Source organism: Phyllostomus hastatus, unplaced genomic scaffold, assembly GCF_019186645.2.
Source record: "Phyllostomus hastatus isolate PE091 unplaced genomic scaffold, TTU_PhHast_1.1 phas_contig_17, whole genome shotgun sequence".
Classification (NCBI taxonomy): domain Eukaryota; kingdom Metazoa; phylum Chordata; class Mammalia; order Chiroptera; family Phyllostomidae; genus Phyllostomus; species Phyllostomus hastatus.
The window spans coordinates 25,724,516-25,747,510 of NW_025333664.1; the positions used below are offsets into that span (position 1 = coordinate 25,724,516).

Below are 22,995 nucleotides of genomic sequence, written 5' to 3' on the forward strand. Positions count from 1 at the left end.
CTATTACAGTTGTCCCATTTCATCCCCTTCACTCCCCTCCACCATCCACACCCCCTCCCACCCACATTCCCCCTCTCTAGTTCATGTCCATGTGTCATAAGTTCTTTAGCTTCTACATTTCCCATACTATTCTTGCCCGCCCCTTGTCTATTTTCTCCCTATCATCCATGCTACTTATCTCTATACCTTTCCCCGTTCTCTCCTTCTCCCACTACCCTGTTGCTATACCCCCATGTGATCTCCATTTCTGTGTTTCTGTTCCTGTTCTAGTTGTTTGCTTAGTTTGCTTTTGTTTTAGGTGTGGTTGTTAATAATTGTGAGTTTGCTGTCTTTTTACTGTTCATATTTTTTATCTTCTTTTTCTTAGATAAGTCCCTTTAACATTTCATATAATAAGGGCCTGGTAATGATGAACTCCTTTAACTTGACTCCTTTAACTTAACTTATCTGAGAAGCACTTTATCTGCCCTTCCATTCTAAATGATAGCTTTGCTGGATAGAGCAATCTTGGTTGTAGGTCCTTGCCTTTCATGACTTGGAATTCTTCTTCCCAGCTCCTTCTTGCCTGTAAGGTCTCTTTTGAGAAATCAGCTGACAGTCTGATGGGAACTCCTTTGTAGGTGACTGTCTCCTTGTCTCTTGCTGCTTCTAGGATTCTCTCCTTCATTTTAATCTTGGCTAATGTAATTATGATGTGCCTTGGTGTGTTTCTCCTTGGATCCAACTTCTTTGGGCCTCTCTGAGCTTCCTGTACTTCCTGGAAGTCTATTTCCTTTGCCAGATTGGGGAAGTTCTCCTTTATTATTTGTTCAAATAACTTTTCCACTTGTTGCTCTTCCTCTTCTCCTTCTGGCACCCCTATAATTCGGATGTTGGAATGTTTAAAGATGTCCTGGAGGTTCCTAAGCCTCTCCTCATTTTTTAAAATTCTTATTTCTCCATTCTTTTCTGTTTGGTTGTTTCTTTCTTCCTTCTGGTCCACTCCATTGATTTGAGACCCAGTTTTCTTTCCATCACTATTGGTTCCCTGTGCATTTTTCCTCATTTCCCTTAGTGTAGCCTTCATTTTTTTCATCTAATTTGCAATCAAAATCAGCCAATTCTGTGAGCATCCTGATCACCAGTGCTTTGAACTGTGCAGCTGATAGGTTGGCTATCTCTTAGTCGCTTAAATGTATTGGTTCTGGGGCTTTGATTTGTTCTTCTGTTTTTTTTGTTTGTTTGTTTGTTTGTTTTTGGTCTTGTCACGCCTGTTATGTATTGGGGGCAGAGCCTTAGGTGTTCACTGGGTTTTGACGCTATATGTGGGGGCAGGGTCAGAGAGGGAACAATGGCACTTGCTCCTCTCTCTGTCGGATTTCAGTCCCCTCTGCCGCTTCCCCCAAGCAAATTGGGCCTTTCTGGTGCTGGTTCCCAGGTGGATGGGCTTGTGTACGTTCTAAGATCCTGTGGGTCTCTCCAACAAACTCTTCTGTGAGGCTGGGAGTCTCTCCCGGCACCTCAACCTCCACAAGTGTTTTCAATCAGTGCTTTTAGGCTTTATTTCCTGGCACTGGGGCCCTGGGTTGCGTGGTCTGTCTCACTGACCATTTCACCTGGTTTGTCTGCACTCGAACGTGTGACTGCAGACAGCCAGCTGCCTTGCTTGCCTCACTGGGTCTGCTTGTTGCCTCCTCGTGCCTGTGCCCGGGGTCTGCCAGCCACCACTTTTTCCTGCTGCGACCCCTGTCCGCAGGCCACTGAGTCTGCCCCTCTCACCGGTCTGTATGAATGGTTGTCGGGACTTCCATACAGTTCAATTTTCTGTCTGTTCTGGTTGATTTTTTGTTTCTAAATTTTTGTTGTCCTTTATTTTGGTTGTGCGAGGAGGCTCAGTGTGCCTACCTATGCCTCCATCTTGGCTGGAAGTCCCAGAATTCAATTCTGAATTCAGTTCCTGAGTGTTCTCCATATTCTACTGTAACATTTGGGTGTGGTTTTAAAATACAGATAGCAGTATGCTATTGCTTTCTTTCTCTGACAAGAAAAGAAATTCATCAGGTTTTGCCTATTAGCAAAACTAGGTGGTAGGGCGGTGTGACTCTGAATTGGTTTTGGATAATGAGTTGGTGGCCCAGGGGAAGGGAGGAAATAGGTAGGAGAGGAGAAGATGGTTCTGGTTGCGAACATTAGAATGGAGGTATGAGGCAGCATGGAACATTGTGGAAATCACAGGCCATTTGGTGAGGCTGGAGAGTAGGGTGAGGCAGAGGGTACAGTGAAAGGTAACCCTGAAGATATGGACAAGGAGCAGAACACAGGCAGTCTCACCTCTTGGTACGTTAAGGAGTTTAGACTTCATTCTTTAGGTCTGTAGTTTCCCATTTTTTGTCATTTGTGAATCGTTTGTTGGATAATGTTACTGAAAAGGACCACTGATTATAGGTAAATTACAAAGAAACAATTCAACATAATCTTAAAATAATACCCTGAAGCATTTTTTTAAAGACGAAATAATTGTTTCATATCAGCGAGGTGGTGTTTTCTGCACCTTTATCAAAGCTCAAGGTTAGAAAAGTTGTGCCACTATATTGCATCAATTTATTTTCCTACTCTTTCTAAATTTATTTATTTAAAAAATCCTCCCCCAAGGATATGTTTATTGATTTTTAGAGAGAGAGGAAGGGGGAGGCAAAGAGGAAGAGAGAAACATCCATCAGTCGCCTCCTGTATGTGCCCGGTTCAGGAATTGAACCCACAACCTAGGTAAGTGCCATGACCAGGTTGAACCTGCAAACTTTATGTGGTAGAGGACGATGCTCCAAACAACTGAGCTACCTGGCCAAGGCACAGTGCATGCTGGGAATGGCAGCAACATTTAGCTGCTCTTTCAGGCGAATCTGCATACTTGGATTGAATGAAGGCAGACATTATGGAGGATTCTCCTGGAAGACCACATTCAGTGCTTTGTCGGAGGTGTGAAGTCGACAACAGGGTCCTCAAGGGCTGCATAGTCAGGTGTTCCAACCTGGGAGGGAACAGAGAAAGGATACGTATCCACTCTTTAGTTGAATTTAGTTTCAAAGTATTCTTCATAGTGTACTGTAACATTTGGATGTGGTTTTAAAATACAAGTGATAGTATGCTATTGATTTCTTCTCTGACACGAAAGAAAAATCATCAAGAATTGGCAAAGAATCAAATGCTCCAGGGTTGAGCCATTTGTACAGTTTGTTTCAATGTTTTAAAGTTATTTTTCTTCAGCACTAGGATATGTATTACTTATGTGACCAAGGTGCTAAAGCCAACCTGCTAAAGCAACCAGCCAAGTTGCTAAAGACAAACCTATGTCCTTTGTAGCAAACCTGCTTTCCACTCTGATTGATTTGGAATTTTGTCTTGATTGTTTTACAATTTTTTATTTTTAATAAGCTCTCAGAGGAGCCCTGGGCTGCAAATGCCTTGTAAGTGTTGATGATTAATTGCAATGCACATTCTCATAGATAGCCCACTCTTTGTCTTTCATTGATACACTAGCCAACTGATCCACCAGTAAGGTATCTTTTGACCTGTGTGAATTAAAAAAAAATACTAGTCCTGACTGCTGTGGCTCGATGGGTTAGGAGTCATCCTACAAACCAAAGGTTGCAGGTTTGATTTCCATCAGGGCACATGCCTGGGTTGTGGGCCAGGTCCCTGGTTTGGGGCATGCAAAAGGCAACCAGTCGATGTTTCTCTCTTACATTGATGTTTCCCTCCCTCTCTTTCTCCTTCCCTTCCCCTCTGTCTAAACATAAATAAATAAAATCTTTAAAAAAAATACTATACTGAGCTCTTATCAGAATATGTTAATCTATGTACTCCTGTCTTTATTCTATGCTGAGAAATTCTCAGCCATTCTCTCCAGCAGTATTTTTGCACCATTTTCTCTGTTTTTAAAAGAAATCTTCCTTCTACTTTTCTTTGGGTTTATGTTGTCTCTGCTTTCTGAAATCTATACCTTTGCTTATGCTGTTTCCTTGTCTGAAATGCACTTGCCACCAAACCCTTGCCTTCAATGTTCGGTTTAAATAGCTCCTCTTCCATGAAGCCTCTTTTGATCCCTGGCTGGCTGTACCCAGTTCTCTGGTCATACAAATTATAAACCTCCTGAAGCAAGGATGGTGTCTCTGTTCCTTTGTATCGCTCAAGGTGCCAGCAAGTGCAGGTAATTTACAGCATGTTGATTCATTGATTGTGATACATGAAAAAGTGTTGGAAGCTCACTGTGAAGAGCAAAATAAAACTTCAGTTCGGGGGGGAAGGATGGGGAACATGGGCATTCTTGGAGACTACACCAAACACATGCCAACATAAATTATGTGAGCAAATGGTGACTGTTTTTTCAGAAATGATAGCCATTGATATCTAATATTTATTGAGCCTCTATTGTGTGACAGCTTGTATGCTGAGCACTTTGATTTGTTGTTTTGGTTTATGCTCAAAACAATATAATGAGGGAGGGAGTATGATTCTCATTTTCCAGTTAGGACACTGTGTCTGCACACAGCAGTAAGCGAAGCTGGGATTGGAGCCCAGGACCGGCCAACTGCAGGGTGCGCTTGGATAACCACCATGTTCCAAAGTCTCTCGAAAGGCAATGTCAAGTTACACAGGATTGGTTGCTTAGTGACCATTAAACATTTTGAGTGTGTTGTTTGGCCAATGCCATAGCTAGAGCTTGCTTTTGTCCTGAAAATGTGATGTCTGTGGCAAGTGGGAAGTCTTGTGGCCCCAGCAATTCTAAACCAAAATCACTCTTACACTTTGGAATTAGTTTTGGGCCACTACTTACATAACTGATGAGTAGTAAGCGTAGGAGGTAGTAATTGTATTTACATTTGAAGTATTACTCATGCAGCCCTCAGGAACTATTGGAACAGTCTTACACTTCTCAGATAATTTGTAAATGTCTTCAATGTCAATATGCAAAAATGTCAGCAACATTTGAAGAAGCTCTCTATATTTGTGTCTTTATATTGATAGAGGGAGCCCATAATTCCTGCAAAATGGTAAAACCCATCATTTATGGAAAGAGCCTGACAAAACTGCCAGGTTATGTTGGTCATAAAAGTTTTAGCTTGATCTACTTTGGTATTTTGAAGAGTTGCAATTTTCTTATAAGGTATACAATGCTAATTACATGATAGCAAAATTCTCTCTCTCTGCAACTTTGTAAATAGACCTGACAATAAATTCGGGGATGGGGGAGTAACTACCTTCCAAAGGTAGACACGAGGGATATGGATTTTGTTTTCTTGAGTGTTGAGGTCAGGGTGGGCTCTTTCAAAATTGGGTGGGAAGACTAAAACTACCAATTTCCAATGTGGCTTATTTTGGGTGGGTGGGAGGGAATGTGGGAAGGATAGGTCATGCAAGGTGACAGTCACCTGTACTACCCCCATCAGAACACTCTCAGCATGTCTGCCTAAACTGTAACCCCCTTCTGAAAGTCTCCTACACAGAGGTCAGCGTTATGGGTTGATTGTGTGCTAACTTCTGATACTTGTGAATGTAACCTTATTTGGAAATAGAATCTTTACAGATATATCGTATTTTTCGTACTATAAGACACATTCCCCCCAAAAAAAAAATTTGGGAGGAATAATGGTTGTTAATGCTGCAGTTGAGCAGCATTACATTTTACATTTTTGTTCTGTTTACATTTACATTGGTGAAATATTATGTTATTAAATATTTTACCACATTTTTTGCTTCAAAATTTTTTTTCCTATTTTCCTCCTCTAAAACCTAGGTGTGTCTTATGGTCCAAAAAATATGGTAATCAAGTTGAGATTAAGTGATTAGAGGGGCTCTCATTCAATATAACTGGTGTTCTTATAAGCAGAGGGAAATTTGGATACAGACACACGCACAGAGGGTGGGCAGTCATGTGAAGATGGATGCAGAGACTGAAGTTATGCTGCCACAAGCCAAGGAATGCCTGGAGCTACCAGAGGCTGGAAGAGGCAAGGAAAGTTCCTCCCCTGGAGGCTTCAGAGGGAGCTGGACCTTGTCAAGACCTTGATTTCCAATTTCTAGCCTCCAGAACGGTGAGAGAATAAATGTCTGCTCTTTTTTAAAAAGAAGATTTTATTTATTTATTTTTAGAGAGAGGGGAAGGGAAAGAGAAAGAAAGGGAGAGAAACATCAATGTGTGGTTGCCTCTCATGCGTCCCCTACTGGGGACCTGGCCCACAACCCAGGCATGTGCCCTGACTGGGAATTGAACCAGTGACCCTTTGGTTCACAGGCCAGCACTCAGCCCACTGAGCCACACCAGTGAGGGCAAATATCTGCTCTTTTAAGCCAGTTTGTGGGAACTTTGTTACAGCAGCCTTAGGGACATAATATAGTCAGTAACTCAACACTGGCTAGTATTTACATATACCTGAGGATCTCAAAGACAATACTAAGGTCTGGCCCCACCCCTGGCCCTCACTAGACCAACAGACTTTCTTTGGTGTTAGCTTTAGGCTGGGTATTCTTTGAATGCCTCCTCCTTTCTGGTAGGTAATGCTAATGTGCAGCCAAGGCTGAGACCCTCTGATGAAGTGATCATTTTTTGTAACCCCTGCCCATGTTTCTCAGGCTACTACTAATGAGGCCAATGACTGGCACCTTTGACCCACAAGTAGGTATGCTCTGGTTTTGAGGAAGAAGCACTCTGCCTAACTGGAACATCTTATACATGAAAGACTATGTTCTGACCCAGTCAGAACTTCTCTCTTGGGAAATTTGAATGTAACATATAGAAACAATTATCAGCAGATAGTCAAAAGGCACAGAATTGGAGAGAAGGCAGTGAGCACAAACTCAAGGCCGCAGAAGCCACTGAACGTGGGTGGCGGGAACAGAAGGAGAAGCTACAGAGAAAAGCAGAAATGGAGGTACTGAGTCTGAGATTAGAAGTCTTCCTGAGTTGCTCTAGGGTCCTCAGAGCTGCCCGTGGATAACCAGCACAGGTGCAGTGTCTGCACCCGGGATGAAGGATGCTCCATTCTCCACAGTCTTATCAGTCTGAACCAGAAGCAACAGCATCCTCTGTGAGCTCATTAGAAACACAGGATGTTGGGCCTTATCTTCTACCTCCTTACTTAAGATCTGTGTTTTCGCAGGGTCTGCAGGTAAGTCATTTGCTCAATAAGTTTATTAAGCACAGCTGCATAAGGCCTAACAGAGTGGTTGCTGGTATTATTTCCTGGTCTTTTTTACTCCCCGTTTTTCTTTATAAAAATCAAATCATTTGAGGGAAGCTGAGTAGGTCTTTGTTTTTTGCAACCTGAAAGATCTCCTTCTCCCCATGAAAGGAAGAAATAATGTTCTATGTGAGAGCTGTATAAAGTTGGAACAATTTGGAAAATGTGTTAGGCGTTGGGGATTGTTGCTGACTGCCTGTGCCCTCCATCTGGCCCTGGTCCTACAGAGGAAAAGCTTTACAAGTATTTCCAGTTCCGTGGTTCTCAAAGTGTGGCCCCTGGACCAGCTTCAGTGTCACCCAGGAATGTGTTGGAAATGCAAATTCCCAGGCTCCACCACAGACCTACTAGATCAGACACCCTGAAGGTGGGATCCAGCAATCTGTACTTTCAGAAGCCATCCAGGGGATGCTGATGCACAGCTGTGTTTGAGAACCATTGGGTTGGTTCGTTGGTTTTATTCCACTGACTCCCTTATCTTCACAACTACTGGGCAAATGACTCGGAAATGTCACATTTAAGCCATTAATAGAAATACCGGTGGAGCAGGTCAGTCTGTGATCATCTCAAACTGAAAAGGACCCAAATGCCCACAGTAGCATAGTGGATAAACAAATTGAGGTATATTCACACACTGGAATATAGTAATGTGAATGAATGATTTATAGCTACAGATGAAATGTTGAATGAAAGAAGCCAGACACAAAAAAAGCATGTGTTGTATGATTCCATTGATATAAAGTACAAACACAGGCAAAAGTAATCTATGTTGTGAGAAGTCAGGCTTTGCACATGGTGCTCCACCTTCCTCCCCACTCCAGCCTGCTCCCTCACTCTTTCCGGTCCCAATCCTACCTAGCTTTCCATTCTTGGCTTAGATGTATCTTTTCAAGTACCTTACTCTTTCACCTCATTCAGAAGTCGCCTTCGAGGGAGAATGGAAGGAGGCACACAGGGGCTTTCTGGGAGCTGATAATGTTGTTTCTTGCACCAAGTGCCCAGGACACTGGTGTGTTCATTTTGTCAATAATGTATCTAGTTGTACACTTAACATTTGTGTACTTGTATATATCTAGGTTATTATGCTTCCATCAATTTTTTTTAAGATACTGGTGTATGTTGTAAAATGTTGAGACCTGATGTGATTTTCCTACTGCATATTTTTTTTATAGTCTATAATTTAGGGTTTTGGTCCAATCTCTTGTTTTCAATGCATGGGATCAGGAATGTCAGTGACCACATGGTTGTCTGAATTAATCTCCAAAACCTCATTTGGGACAGAGTTTGATGCTGGAGAATTGTTCAAAGTTACAAAGTGTTCTCAAATGTGTCTTGCTAATGTTTCTGAGTAAAGTTTTGCAATAGAATTTATTTTCTTGATCCACAGATAATTTCACTAGATTGTTTTTCTGAGATAGTGGTCTTACCATGTTCTTGCTAGTGGGCCTTCTGAAATCACCTCTGGAACTCTGCATGATTTTTGTTCTCCATAGGCCTGCACAGTAAACACATGGGCAGAGCTACTTGAGGAAGCAATTGTGCTGAGTCAGACGAATATCTAAGGGATGTTATACACTCAAATGAAAACATTTACAAATCATTGCAGCCTCTTTCCAAGAAGCACAAATACTTATTACATATGTATGACCTAACCTGCATTTTAGATAAGTAATCAAAAAAGAAGGTGAAATAGGAAAACATACCAACATAATCAGCATTTATTCAAACCCCAAATGGCATGGTGAAGCCCTCTACTGTTATAATTTACAAAGTATTTGAAGAAAGAATAATGTCTCCTTTTGAGTGTTGCAAGACTTAGTTTTATTTCTATTAACCAGCTTGAGGTTTAATGGAAGATCCTGCCAGCGTTCTGTCCAAATTAGATTCCTGGGGTCTGAGATTGAAGGAACACATGAGATCCTTTTGTGTGATCTGGTTCTTTGACAGATAGGTGAAGCGAAGCCCATAGAAGCTGAGCAGCATCCTCAAGGCTGTGCCCCTGGCTAATGGAAGAGCTTGGCTGGACTGTCTATGAACCAGTCTGCCTAGGCTTTTCCCATGGAAAAGCTGAAAGCCCAGCAGGGAGCTGGTCCTGGAGGAGAGGGGGTACAAGTGATGGAAGCCTCAAGTTCCTAAAGCAGAAGCAGGCTACCCTCAGAACTGGCATGAGCTCCCAGTGGAAGACTGGAGCACTCCAATACTTCTTCCTTAACTGTTTTATTTTTTCTGGAGCATATTCAAACTGGATCTTTTCTGTCAACTATGGATTTTCCCTCTCTTTCTATTTTTCTCTACTTACACAATTCAGTGCATGAGATTTTGAGAGCTATGTTCCTGCCAGGCACTTAGCTAGATGTTGGGCATTTGCTAGTAAACAATGCTGTCACTACCTTCATGGTGTTGAAGAACATGTATTAAATAAATCATAATGAGGGGGAAATGTGGGGTGATGAGAGGTATAAAACAAGGTTTTAAAAGCTAGTCCAGAGTGACAGAGAAAAGCTCCTGAAAAGTTTCCTGTAAGCAAGGAATGGCAGGATGAGTTGGCTTAAGACAAAGAAGACCACGGAATAGTTGTGTTGGGGACAATGTCCCAGTCAGATGGAACTTCATGTGCAAAGCTTGGATTCAAACTCAGTGTCATGAGTCTGTCCACCAAGGCCTAAATGGTTTGACACCAGCCTTGGGGGAAGCAGTCTCCCTCTACTGAGAGATTTGGTGTCACGATAGTAAGGGCCTGGGGTAGCCAGGGACCCCCATGTGAAATGTGAGAGTGGAGCTGACATAGAAAGCAGGACCAAGAGAAAGGGGAGTCCTGACCTATGTGAGCTTGAAGCCAACTCCATCCTGCATCCTTATAACGTGAGCCAGCAGTTTTCCTTGGGTGGGGTTTTCTGTTAGTTACAACAAAATGAGCCCCACATGTTACAAGGGCGAACTCTGATCAATTGCTAGTGACCACCCACAGCACTGTGTTGTAGGAGGAGCCTGGGGCCAAAGCCTGATACAGTGGAAAGAGTGAGGTTGGAGAGTGCTGTCACAGAAGCAGGAAGACAAGTGCTTCATACACGCCATGAGCCTGCCATCCTTGGCTCCATACCCATTTCTCAGGATGTCTTAGTGCAGATTCTTATAAAGGTTGGGCCAGGTGGCCCACAACAGTACTGTTTGATGAATATTTAAAGTGGGCTGTACATGTAATTTAAAAGTTTCTAGTAGCCATATTAAAAAATAAGAAAAGAAACTGAATTTTAATAATATGTCTTATTTAACCCAACATGTCCAGAATATTATCATTTCAACACATAGCACCCACCCTATTTCAAGTGTTCATTAGCTGCATGTGGCTAGTGGCTACTGTCCCCACAGCAAGGTTCTAGAATCTCAGAGTGTTGGAATTAGAAGAAACTTAGAAACAGCTTCTACCGCCACCTCATTGTACAGCTGGACAATTGAGAGCCGAGAGAGAAGTGAGTAACTTTCTATGTGAGTAGTTGTAATGACTTTCTGTGGCATATTTTCTTTTCCTCTAAATACTAAGTCTATGTAGTAGGTGTGGTAGACAGAAAAATCCATCTTCACCCCCCAAAGATGTTCATGTCCTAATCCTTGGAACCTATAGATATGTTACATCATGTGGCAAAAAGGACTTTGCTGGTGTGAGTAAATTAAAGGTCCTGAGATGGAGAGATTATCCTGGCTAATCTAGATGAACTCAGTGTAACCACAAGAGGCCCTATAAGAGGGAAGAGGTCAAGAGTTAGAAGGAGATGGGATGTGGAAGCAAAGATTGGAGTCTTCAAAGCACTTTGAAGATGGGGGAAGAGACCATGGGTCAAGGACCCATGGGTCATGGAGGCAGGAGGCCTCGAAAATCCAGAAAACACAGGGAAACACTCATCCCTGAAGAATCCCAAAGGAACATAACCATACTGACACTTGATTTTAGCCTTGTAAGACTCAGACTTTTGACCTCCAGGACTATAAAAGAATAAATGTGCATTGTTTTAAGCCACATCATTTGTAGTAATTTGTTATGGAAGAATGGGAAACCAATACAGTGGCTCTGCTCAGTGAGTGAAGAAAATTTGTTCCCTTGATTGTTTCAGAAGGAAATCAATGTCCCCTGCAATAAGACCACTCAACTTCACCCGGGAAATTCAGAAGTACATGTGGCCAGTTTCTGCCCATTATTCCTATCCTTCTGTGGTACAGCTTAAGGAAAATTCTCTGGTATAGATCTCAGCATCCCACCAAAGCTTCCACCAGGAAAAGGCGACGAGATGAATCTTTCTACACTAAGTTTGCCTTTGGGGAAATGGTCTGCCACCTTTTGGCAGGTTCCAGGTCTGGGCTGGGGAAGGGTCTAGTTTTCTTGCCCTTGTCTAGGAGGTGCTATGGACACAAAGCAAATGCTCTCTGTCATTTCCTGAATAATGTGGGTACAAAAGTAAAAAAAAAAAGGCAAAACACCATAGTTCACATCATTCCTTCCTTTTATTAAATGCCAAAGCACAGCTAGAGAACTTTAAATGTGATATTTTCATCATCCAATTTGCCCATTTGGAAAATGCAGTTTAATAAAGCCAGCTGGCTTAGTTCTAAGAGCAACAGACGGAGAGTAGAAGGACTTAGAATCAACCAAAAATTAGCTCATGACGACTCTGGCTCTATGTTTCTTCATCATCAAAAAGAAAAGATGAATTGGGACTTCCTTTATGGCTCCCAGATTTTATTATTTTAATTGTATACTGGCTTCAGGAACAGTCATCATTGAAACACACAACACTTGGGGGCGGGGTCCCCCAAAGCCTAATTTCTACTTCAGAAACATTTGTCCTCATGCTTGACTTCAGTGCTGTTTTGAATCTCACAGAATCTCACAGAAGGGGCCATGGAGACTGTCCATCCCAATCCCTCATTCCACAGTTAAGAAAACCAAAGCTCAGGCACATTAGGTGACTTGCCCAGGTCTTGGAACTAGAAATGACGTCTACTGGTTCACAAACCAGAGCCCCTCCTACTCCTTCATCAATCCCCAAATATTGTCCTATATGCATAAGTCTATGGTTTCTTTTAAGAATAGCCAGGGGTACATCCCTCCCGTCCAAGCCAGTGCAGTGGTAAGGAAAGAGGGAGAATGGTGTTGGGTGTGTTGTTGAGATGGAAATATCTACGAGGCTTGGCTGTCTGCATGTAAAAAACTTAGGGCAGAGGCTCTGCCACTTTTGTTGCACGGGTGACTGATGGTCACAAAATTGCCTCCTGGAGGGGACAGATCTTATTGATTCAAAGCTTATGTGCACAGAGTGGGGGCAATGAGTTGGGGAAAGGTTGAGTTCTGCCATAAAGGGGTTTTTCTTTTTTTCTGTCTCTTAGGTTAGCATAACACTCAGTTTTTCTTCTAAGAAACTGGCAAATAAAGACAAATAAGTCAGTTCCAAAATATCAGTTCTCCTCCAAGATATTGGCAAATAAAGAAAAACTCATAAGAATCCCTCTATGCTTATTCTAGTTCGGGAGCACCCAAAAGCACACCTGATGACTTGAGGGAGGCCGGATGTCACACCCATCCCAGTTCTGTTGTGGGCAGTCCCCTGCAGCAGCAGGCACTGACTTACAACCACCACACTCAGATACCAGGAGATTTATTTCACCTTCCCTACCTTCCTTAAAAATCAGTTTTAGGTGGATGGTAGATATAAAAGTGAATGGTAAAGCAGTACAATTTTCAGGAAACATATAGGAGAATATCTTTTTATCCTTGAGATTAGAAAAGCTTTCTTAAACAAGTTATACATTGAAAAATTAGACTACATCAAAATCCAGAATATTGTATTTCTGGCCAAGATGGAGGCATAGGTAGACACACTGTGCCTCCTCACACAACCAAAATAAGGACAAAAACAATTTAGAAACAAAAAACAGCCAGTACTGACAGAAAATTGAACTGTATGGAAAAGGAGTTAAAGAAGAAACATTCATCCAGACCGGTAGGAGGGGTGGAGTCAGGCAGCCAGGTGGAGAGGACTTGTGGCAAAGTGGCCGCTGTTGGAGCCTGGGAGTGCAAGGAGGCAGCAGGTGGACCCAGCAAGACATCAGATTGTGGAGGGGCTCAGCGCACAAGGTGTCTGGCTCATGGGCGGTCCCACATTTGTGCCAGATAAACTAGGTGAAACTGTGGAGCAAGACAGACAGCGCAACCCAGGGTCCCAGTGTGGAGAAATAGAGCCTCAAAACACTGATTGAAAACACCTGTGGGGGTCAAGGTGCCAGGAGAGACTCCCAGTCTCACAGGAGAGTTCGTTGGAGAGACCCACAGGGTCCTAGAATGTATACAAACGCACCCACATGGGAATCAGCACCAGAAGGGCCCAGTTTGGTTGGAGGAAGCAGCGGAAGGGACTAAAATGTGGCAGAGAGCAGAGCAAGCGCCATTGTTCCCTCTCAGACCCCTCCCCCACATATTGAGTCACAGCTCAGTGACGTGGATTACCCTACCTGAATGAAAACCTAAGGCTCCACCCCTCACTACATAACAGGTATGTCAAGACAAAAAAATGGCCCAAACAAAAGAACAGATCAAAGCTCCAAGAATAATACAACCAAGCGACAAAGAGAGCCAACCTATCAGATGCACAGTTCAAAGCACTGGTGATCAGGATGCTCACAGAATTGGTTGAATTTGGTCACAAATTAGATTAAAAAATGAAGGCTATCCTGAGTGAAATAAAGGAAAATGTACAGGGAACCAATAATGATAGGAAGTCAAACTGGGACTCGAATCAATGGAGTGGACCAGAAGGAAGAAAGAAACAACCAAACAAAAGAATGGAGAAATAAGAATTTAAAAAATGAGGAGAGGCCTAGGAACCTCCAGGACATCTTTAAACATTCCAACATCCGAATTATAGGGGTGCCAGAAGGGGAAGAGGAAGAGCAACAAGTGGAGAACTTATTTGAAAAAACAATAAAGGAGAACTTCCCCAATCTGGCAAAGGAAATAGATTTCCAGGAAGTCCAGCAAGCTCAGAGAATCTCAAAGAGGTTGGGCCCAAGGAGAAACACACCAAGGCACATCATAATTACATTAGCCAAGGTAAAAATGAAGGAGAGAATTCTAGAAGCAGCAAGAGATAAGGAGACAGTCATCTACAAAGGAGTTCCCATCAGACTGTCAGCTGATTTCTCAAAAGAGACCTTACAGGCAAGAAGGGGCTGGAAAGAAGAATTCCAAGTCATGAAAGGCAAGGACCTACATCCAAGATTGCTCTATCCAGCAAAGCTTTCATTTAGGATGGAAGGGCAGATAAAGTGCTTCTCAGATAAGGTCAAGTTAAAGGAGTTCATCATCACCAAGCCCTTATTATATGAAATGTGAAAGGGACTTATCTAAGAAAAAGAAGATAAAAAACATGTACAGTAAAAGGACAGCAAACTCACAATTATTAACAACCACACCTAAAACAAAAACAAAAGCAAACTAAGCAAATGACTAGAACAGGAACAGAAACACAGAAATGGAGATTACATGGAGGGTTAGCAACATGGGAGTGGGAGGAGGAGAGAGGGGGAAAGGTATAGAGAATAAGTAGCATACACAGTAGGGAGAAAATAGACAGGGGGAGGGTAAGAATAGTATGGGAAATGTAGAAGCCAAAGAACTTGTAAGTATGACACATGGACATGAACTAAAGCGGGGGATGTGGGTGGGAGAGGGTGTGCAGGATGGAGGTAGTAAAGGGGGGGGAAATGGGACAGCTGTAATAGCATAATAATAAACTATATTTTAAAAAAATCCAGAATATCTGTTCACCAAAAGACTATTCAAAGAGTAAAGAGACAAGCTCCTGAGTGGGAAAAATATATGTGCAGAAAAGTGGGCAAGAATTGAATGGGCACTTCATACCAGCATGTACCCAAAATGACCAATGCTGGGTCTTGGGTTGGGGTTTCATCTACACAAGAGTTTTGGGCTAGCATCAGCGAAAGTCCGTTATCCATTATACAATACCCTGTGGAGCCTTTTACTGAATGTAAGTCAAGATCAGTGGACTGATTAGAAACACAAATTTTAGTAGCTGATAAAAAAAGGATAAACAAATGTTCATGTGTGTGTTTAGTTATTTCCTGTAAGGTATCTTTGTAGAGATAGGTGAGCTCTTTTTTTAGGGTGGCAAGTGGTGTTTAATGAAAGGACAGGCTGAGAGGGGGGAGCAGAAAAAGTGTGCTCTGAATGGATTAAGGTTATTAGTTATAAAAGGAGGAAACATTTTTATGCAACTATCCATTTTGTCTAATATGCCAGAAATTACCTTGTTTTTTTCTTGACCATTTAAAGTTATGATGAAAATATTTAGATGTCAATTTGATAATGTTTAAGTAGGGGAGACAGAGTTTTTCAAAATTGCTTAATAAATTTACAATAAAAAAAATTGAAGACCAGTAGCCTCAGACTGGTCTGGAATGCAGGGGTGGTGCTTGGCAGAGGCCCCACAGAGCACCATATGGCTCTCAGGCCCTCACAGTCCAAGAAGGGGACACATGGGTCTGGCATGTGTGTGGTAAGTGCAACCCAGATGTTTGACTGGTGGACAAATTCACATTCCTCCCTCACCACACATTTTTGTTGTAACTTCCAGAGCTTATCGAATTGGATGATGACTCAACTGTTCTTCTTTTCTGACTCATCACCTTCCGGAGGGCAATTGTCCTTATAAACTTACCTTTTAAAAAGATTAAAGGAGTGCTGGCTTTGGCAGTGTGTGTACTAAAATTGGAACAATACAGAGATTAGCATGGCCCCTGCAGAAGGATGACACACAAATTTGTGAAGCGTTCCATATTTTTCAACACACAATGAACTATACAGATGCTGTATTGCTAAAGACCCGACCCTCCCCACCTTTTCACCTAATTGCAGTTCAGGCTTCAGGGTTGCCTCTGCATGGTAGTGGGGTCAAGGAGACTAGGCTTCAAATCCCAGCTCTGCCACGCACCAGCTGTGTGTCTTTGAGAGAATTTGACTTACTCTTTCTGTGCCTCAATTTTATCTACTGTATCATATGAATAATCATACTCTCCTGAGCTCATCAGACTCCACGATGTTCCCTAATGATCCCCAATCTTGGTATTCATGCTTTTGTATAGTTTCTTTCTACACAGAACAGGGCCAACTTGTGTAATCGATAGGATATTGTGGAAATAACAGAATGCAACTTCTGAGGCAAGGTCAGAAGACATGGCAGCTTGCTTTTCTTGAATCCCTTGCTCTGGAGGAAGTCAGGTGCCGTGTTGTGAGGACACTCAGGCAGCCTCAAGCTTGAGCAGCCCATGAGGCAAGGAACTGACGCCTCCTGCCAACAGCCAGCACCACCTTGCCAGGCATGTGAGTGAGGATCCTCCAACCTTAAGCAAACCTTCAGGTGATGATAGCCTCATAAGTGACCCTGAACCAGAGCCACTCTGAGGGCAATCTGAGAATGCCCAGCCATTCTCAGATTCCTGACCAATCGAAACTGCATGAGATAAGTGTTAATTGTTTTAAATTGCTAAGTATGGGAGTAATTTGTTATGCAGCAATAGATATCTAATATATCATCTCATGGGTTAGATAATGTAAGGAACACAGAGGATTGGTCTAGTCTGGGTAGGGAAAGCACAATAAATGGTGTCTGTTAATATCATTATATTATTGTTATGCTTTGATGCCTGGTGTACTGATACATTTCTTTACCAGAATAAAATAATCATCCTATTGGTCATCAGTCATGAGCACAGAGACTGCTGAAGATGGTGGGAGACATGTCTTTTTCCCACTGGGTTTCTCTTTGATCTTACAGATTTGTGAGCCTCAGATGTTGCCTACAGTCCCTTCTGCTTTTGGTGTCCTTCCTCTTTTCTTTCCTACCCCTCTGTCCTCCTTCCAGGGCTGTGCTCTATCAGGTGACACCCAGGTGTCAAGGGTGCAGAGATGGTCAAGTGGTTTCTGATTCCAGCCTAGTGTATCCTTGATCCTTACACAAGGGTGTATAACTTTGGTGCTTTATTATTATGCTAAAGACCTGTTCCCATCCAGGATGGGGTCAGGCTGTCACAGTGTTATAACATTAATATTCTAAGATTCAGATGGCTATTTTAGGTAGCATTTCCATTATGTTCAATGAACAATCCTCCTACTTTTGTACTTTTTTTTTCCTTTGGCAAAAGGTGAAGGGACAGTTGGTGTCCTGATGCTATTTGCAATTCTTTGTCTAAACTGCCCTCAGTAACCCTGTACTGGACAACAGCTGAGCTCACCGATGGGTTATTTTGTTTGTTCCTGTGTGATTCCAGTGGTCCTGAGAAGTGTTGATTCTCCGTCCACACTGAAGGCACTTGAATGACCAAGAGAAACAAAAATCAAACACAAAATTATTATTTAGAATGTGTGTTTACGTAGGCATATTAAATTAAAGGCAATTAGCAATTATGGTAAATTTTGTTGTGAGGCTTGAAAAATGAATTCAAGAGAATAGAAAGAGTTCTTGAAAGTGTTTATCAATCCGAACAAATGTTAGGCAGAGAACTTCACATGAGAATAAAACTCAATATGGAAATAGTAAAAATATGATTAGGAACATATTTCCAGAGTGTGCCAAGGTAACTGAAATAGTAACTAACATTTACCTATATATCAGCACTTTACCTATTTAGCACTCACTTGTATTCCTGTGAGGGACATTCTTTGATCTCCATTTTACAGATGAAGAAATCGAACAGAGCAGTTAAAGATCTCACCAGAGGACATACAACTGGCGAGAAACAACCAGCTCCTGGTATCTTTTCCTAAACCTGTGACTCACCCTTTGATTACAAGTTTTTTTTTCTGTGAAAATGTCAATAACAAAGGAATGGATTATTAACAGATTTTAAAAAAACAAGTGCCAGCCCTGGCTGGTGTGGCTCAGTGGATTGAGCATGGGCCTGTGAACCAAAGGGTCACTGGTTCAATTCCCAGTCAGGGCACATGGCTGAGTTTCCGGCCAGGTCCCCTAGCTGGGGGTATGCGAGAGGCAACCACACATTGATGTTTCTCTCCCTCTCTTTTCCTCCCCCTTCTCTAAAAATAAATAAATCTTTAAAAAATAACAACAAAAAAACAAGTGCCTGATTTTTTATTGTGATAAAAAACATAACATGAGATTTACTTTCCTGACAAATGTGTCTGTCTCCTGATGTTATGTCATGTGATCTCCCACAGTTCTCTAGACCAGCACCATCCCAGGGAAACAGAACAGGAGTCACACACATGGTTCTAAATTTTCTAGTGATCTCTTAAAAAATGAAATTAATTTTAATGATAGATTTTATTCCATCCAATATATCCAAACTATAATTTCAACATGTAGTCAATATAAAATTTAGTACTGAAATATTTTAAATTCTTTGTTTCTGTAATAAGTATTTGAGATCAGTGTGCATTTTTACATTTACTTCATATTTGAATTTATTTTTAATATTTTTAAAAATGTATTTTAATTGACATGTTATATTAGTTTCAGGTGTACAGCATAGTGTTTTAACATTTATATACCTTACAAAGTGATCACCACAGTAGGTATGATAACTGCACAGTTTGATTTAGATGTTCAGTTTTCATCAGAAATGTTTAATCTGTGTTTAGATTTCATAAAATTTATAGTTGAAAAAGTTGTGCCAAAGTTAGGTCAAAACTTCTAATAACTGAATATAGCATCAATTTTTAAATTTAACAAATTAAATAAAATTAATATTCAGTTCCTTGCCCTTGACAACTGCCCTAGAAGAGCTTCTAGCTCCAGCAGTAGATAGTCAACATGTATTTGTGGATTGAGTGTGCAGAGTGGGTGGAAATCAGGTGGTTAGGATATAAACTGCTGAGAATTAATCATCAGATTCAACAAACAGGTGACTTCACACCCTAGGAATTCTAGATTGAAAAAGAAATCTATAGATAATAAAACAAACTACATCAGTATATGAAATTTAGGAAACACTGATAAATGAAAAGAGGAAAATAAAATTTGTTCATCGTGTGCTAACAGTGTCAATATATTTGTGTTTATACCTTTAAAGTATTTTCTTCTGTATATATATTTATGGATGTAGGTTTTAAATGCTAGTTTCATTTTTCTACAATAATGGACATTCCTAAAGTTACACTTCTCATATAACTCATAGAATCTCATAATTATTTTCTTACAATAAATTCTTTAAAAACTTGCTGAGCCAAAGGATTTGCACATTTCCAGAGCTTCTGAAACATGCCACCAAATTGCCTTTCAGAAAGGTTGTGCTGGTTGGCTCTGCAGGATTCAATGTCACAAATGCAGTGAAGTGGGAGGTGCTCATTCCCTACCAATAATTGAATTACTTAAGAAATGGTGGTGGGGTGGGGGCAAGGGTGAAGCAGGTAAAACTTTTGTTTTTCTTCCTGTCTCCTCTATGCTGGACACTCAACCCACAAGCGTAGAAAGGAAATGCTTTGGAGAAATATTAAAGAAAGAGAGTAACTAATCTGTCCTTGGTGATTTCAGTCTATTTCAGTCTAATAACGAGATGAAGAGAGAGAGAGAGAGAAAAGAAAGGGCTGCTTTACAGATGGGAAGAGTGCTCACACATCTGGGAGGCATGTTTCTCAGTTAGGTGCCAAAGAGCAGTGAGGCTCAAAGTCAGGTCTCCTGACTTTTCCATTTACTTCAGAGCAAGTGGGACATGGGAGGTCAGTCAAAGGGGAGTTGGGGGGGGGGGGTTCCACATTGGTGAGGAGTGGGTGGAGCATGAGAGGCTTGGGTGATGCATCCCACCCCAGGCCCCTGGCTCCAGCCTGTTGTCCTGGGGAAGGACAGCCAAGATTCTGAACATAGCTCTTATGATCATTTACAAAGATGACTGGAGTTGAAAAGAGAACACATTTTTAGGAAGCATCCTGACACTCATCACCTGGCCCCAGCCTGGCCTTCTAGCCTGTTTGCTGATATCTGTTGGGCACCCTAGGCCCCACTCAGCTACTGGGCCCATCTTTTCTCTGGGTGCCTGGTGCCCACATCAGGTACGTGCTCCTCACCCACATGGTAGACTGGCCACCTCCCTGGGTGGCCTTTCCCCCACAGCTGAGGAGCTCCACTGACCACAGGACACCTGGCTTTGGAGGGTGGCCTTGTGGTAAGACACTCTGATAGAGGCATGGAGGAAAGGGGGAGGATCAACTCTTCTCTCCCAAGCTGGCACTTAATTTGGCTTTTTCATTTTGCTTTTTTTTTTTTTATTTTCCAGTTGCTCCGTTATTCACAAATATCCTAGGCAAAAACATCTTCCCAAGACACAGGAGTCTGAGTTCTCAACCGTAGCCTCCACTGATAAGAAACATGCCCACACAGTTGGTGGAAGTGGGGCAGGGTCAGAATAGTGAAAGGCAGGGCTCATTAAAGGGACAGAAAAATGTGGTATATAATCCCCCTGGGATTTTTGGGTGGTGGTCTGCTTCCTCCCTACTCCTCCCCTCCCATCAGTGCAGCCCATCCTGTTGGAAGCCCACTCTCCCAGGAAGCCACCTGAGACCCCATGCGTGCCTGGGTTTCCGCCAAGCTCACATAAGCTGCATTTGCATCCTTTGGAGCCAAACAGCCAATTCAGCCCAATGCCTCCCAGATGATGCCAGCCCGGTCCTCCCAGGATGGGAATTGCTCAACTCCAAACGCTTTTGAAGGTAAGTGCCTTTCCCTCTTCTTAGGGCTGGGATTTCCTTCCACACTTTCTGAGTTTTATCAGTTGGGTGAAATGTACAGAGAAAAACAAAGAACGGGCCAGTGGATATGCTGATGATGTGCTGTGGTCTTAGTTATTGCTGGGGCGGGGCCGTGTGTGTTTTGGGGTTGGGAGTGTCACTCGGGCCTCAGTTCAAATTCTGGGCTCACTCTTTGGCATGTATGTGATGTTTGGCAAGTAACTTCAGTTCCTGAGCCCAGGATCCTCTAGCAGAGAAGGGAGGAAATTGGGTAAAGACTTAATTATTGAGAGCCACTGTGAGTGAGTTATTTATCCTCTTTTCAGACAAACGCTGCCAAGAACACGTCATGTTGGAAAGATTCACCAGCTGGTTGAGAGTCTTTAAAGATACCTGGGGAGAGATGGGTCTCTGGGCTTGAGGACAGTGGGAAACAAGGAAGGTTACTCCACCCTTCAGAGTCTCTGCTCCTCCCTGGAAGGCAATGAGCAGACTGAGCCCTGCTCTTTGGGTTCAAATGTGTCTAACAGAGACTTGGGGGGACCAGAGCTGAGATAAGAGGGAGGTCTGGAGAGAACAGGAAGGGCCTTTAGGGTCCCCCCACATGGTTTTGAGAGAACACTGGCTCCCCTACAGGAAGAATGCCCTGTGAGGCTTCCAGATACCAGGCTGTGAGCAGACTGTCCCCACTACACTGAGCCTCCTCCTGTGTCCCTCTGTCCAACGGGTGCTATGCTCTTGAGAGAAGATGGTTTTTACTAGCCAGTTCTGCCTGAGAAAAATCAGGCAAAGCTGAGCAGGGATCCTGAGGAGGCAGGAGATTTTGGTTAGCATGATTGTCTGAAAGCTTATGGGGTAAAACAGTCATTCATAACCCATTACTTTGCCATTGTTTTGTCATGCTGGGCAGCATTTTTCTATAGATTTCAAATTCAAAAGCAGGCTCACTGGATTTAACTCTAAAAGCCATAAAAGGCTGTATGAGCAGATCTTACTATTAAAAAAATTTTCCCCATTAAAAAAAAATTAAGGTAGCTCTGGCTTGTGTGGCTCAGTTGATTGGAATGTTGTCCCCTACACTGAAAGGCTTCAGGTTCAGTTCCCAGTCAGGACACATACCTAGGTCGCAGGTTCGATCCCCAGTTGGGGAGCCTATGAGAAGCAACCAATTGATGTTTCTCTCTCTCCCTCTTACTCCCCCCTTTTCTCTCTCTCTAAAAGCAATGAAAAAAATGTTCTTGGGTGAGAATAAAAAGTTAAAGTATACTTTATATACAGTAAAACTCACCCTTTTTCATATGACTGTGTAAGCACAGTCAAGATATAAAATGACCCCATCATACCCCAAACTCCCCAGTGCTGCCAGGGCCAGCTCCAAACTTTTGGGGACCCCATGAAAATGCAGGAAAAGGGCCAGTAAAGATAGTAATGTATAAAGCTTTCTTACTTCTTCTGCTTTTTGTTTTGACTTGTCATGGTATTTTCATATTTGCTATTTAATGTTCTCAGTGAAGAAAAATAAAAAATTTACATTAGTGGTATAATATTATTGTTCATTTTTACATTGTATAACACCAGTTTTAAGGTAACTATAAGAGCATTTAATGGTAGTGAATCACTGAGATTACCCAATATGTATTTCATAGCTCATGCATATATATGTCCTTCATTCTCACTAGAATGACAGAATGTTGCACAAAACTGACTCAGTTGTTTTTATTTCACTTGAGACACTCGCTTTCTGGAGCCAGCCAGTTCAGCAGCACGCTCTCCTTGCACTCTCTTTGATTCTCACTGTTCTCCTGTGACATCACTGGCCCCAGGGTTTGTGCTCATGAGGCATCACGAACATTCTAGTGGATGGGGCAGAAAGGGCTGGTGGCAGGTAGGAATATTGTATATGTCTACTCTGCTGATGGGCATTCCCCACTGATCCACAGGACTTCACTCACAAAGCATGCCTTCAAACATAAAATGATGAAAAGTTTCAAGACAGTAGCAGCAGAGCATTTGAGGAAGCATGGGGCCCTT

General features: G+C 42.3%; 1 non-coding gene and 1 pseudogene across 1 annotated transcript; one reads left to right on the top strand and one right to left on the bottom strand.

The window, feature by feature from the left end:
• Window positions 1-6,954: 6,954 nt before the first annotated feature.
• Window positions 6,955-22,995, bottom strand: part of LOC123814682 — a 28,576-nt pseudogene continuing 12,535 nt past the window's right edge.
• Window positions 15,964-16,067, top strand: LOC123815444. The gene has a single exon (XR_006785101.1). It is a non-coding gene; the product is annotated as a U6 spliceosomal RNA (small nuclear RNA).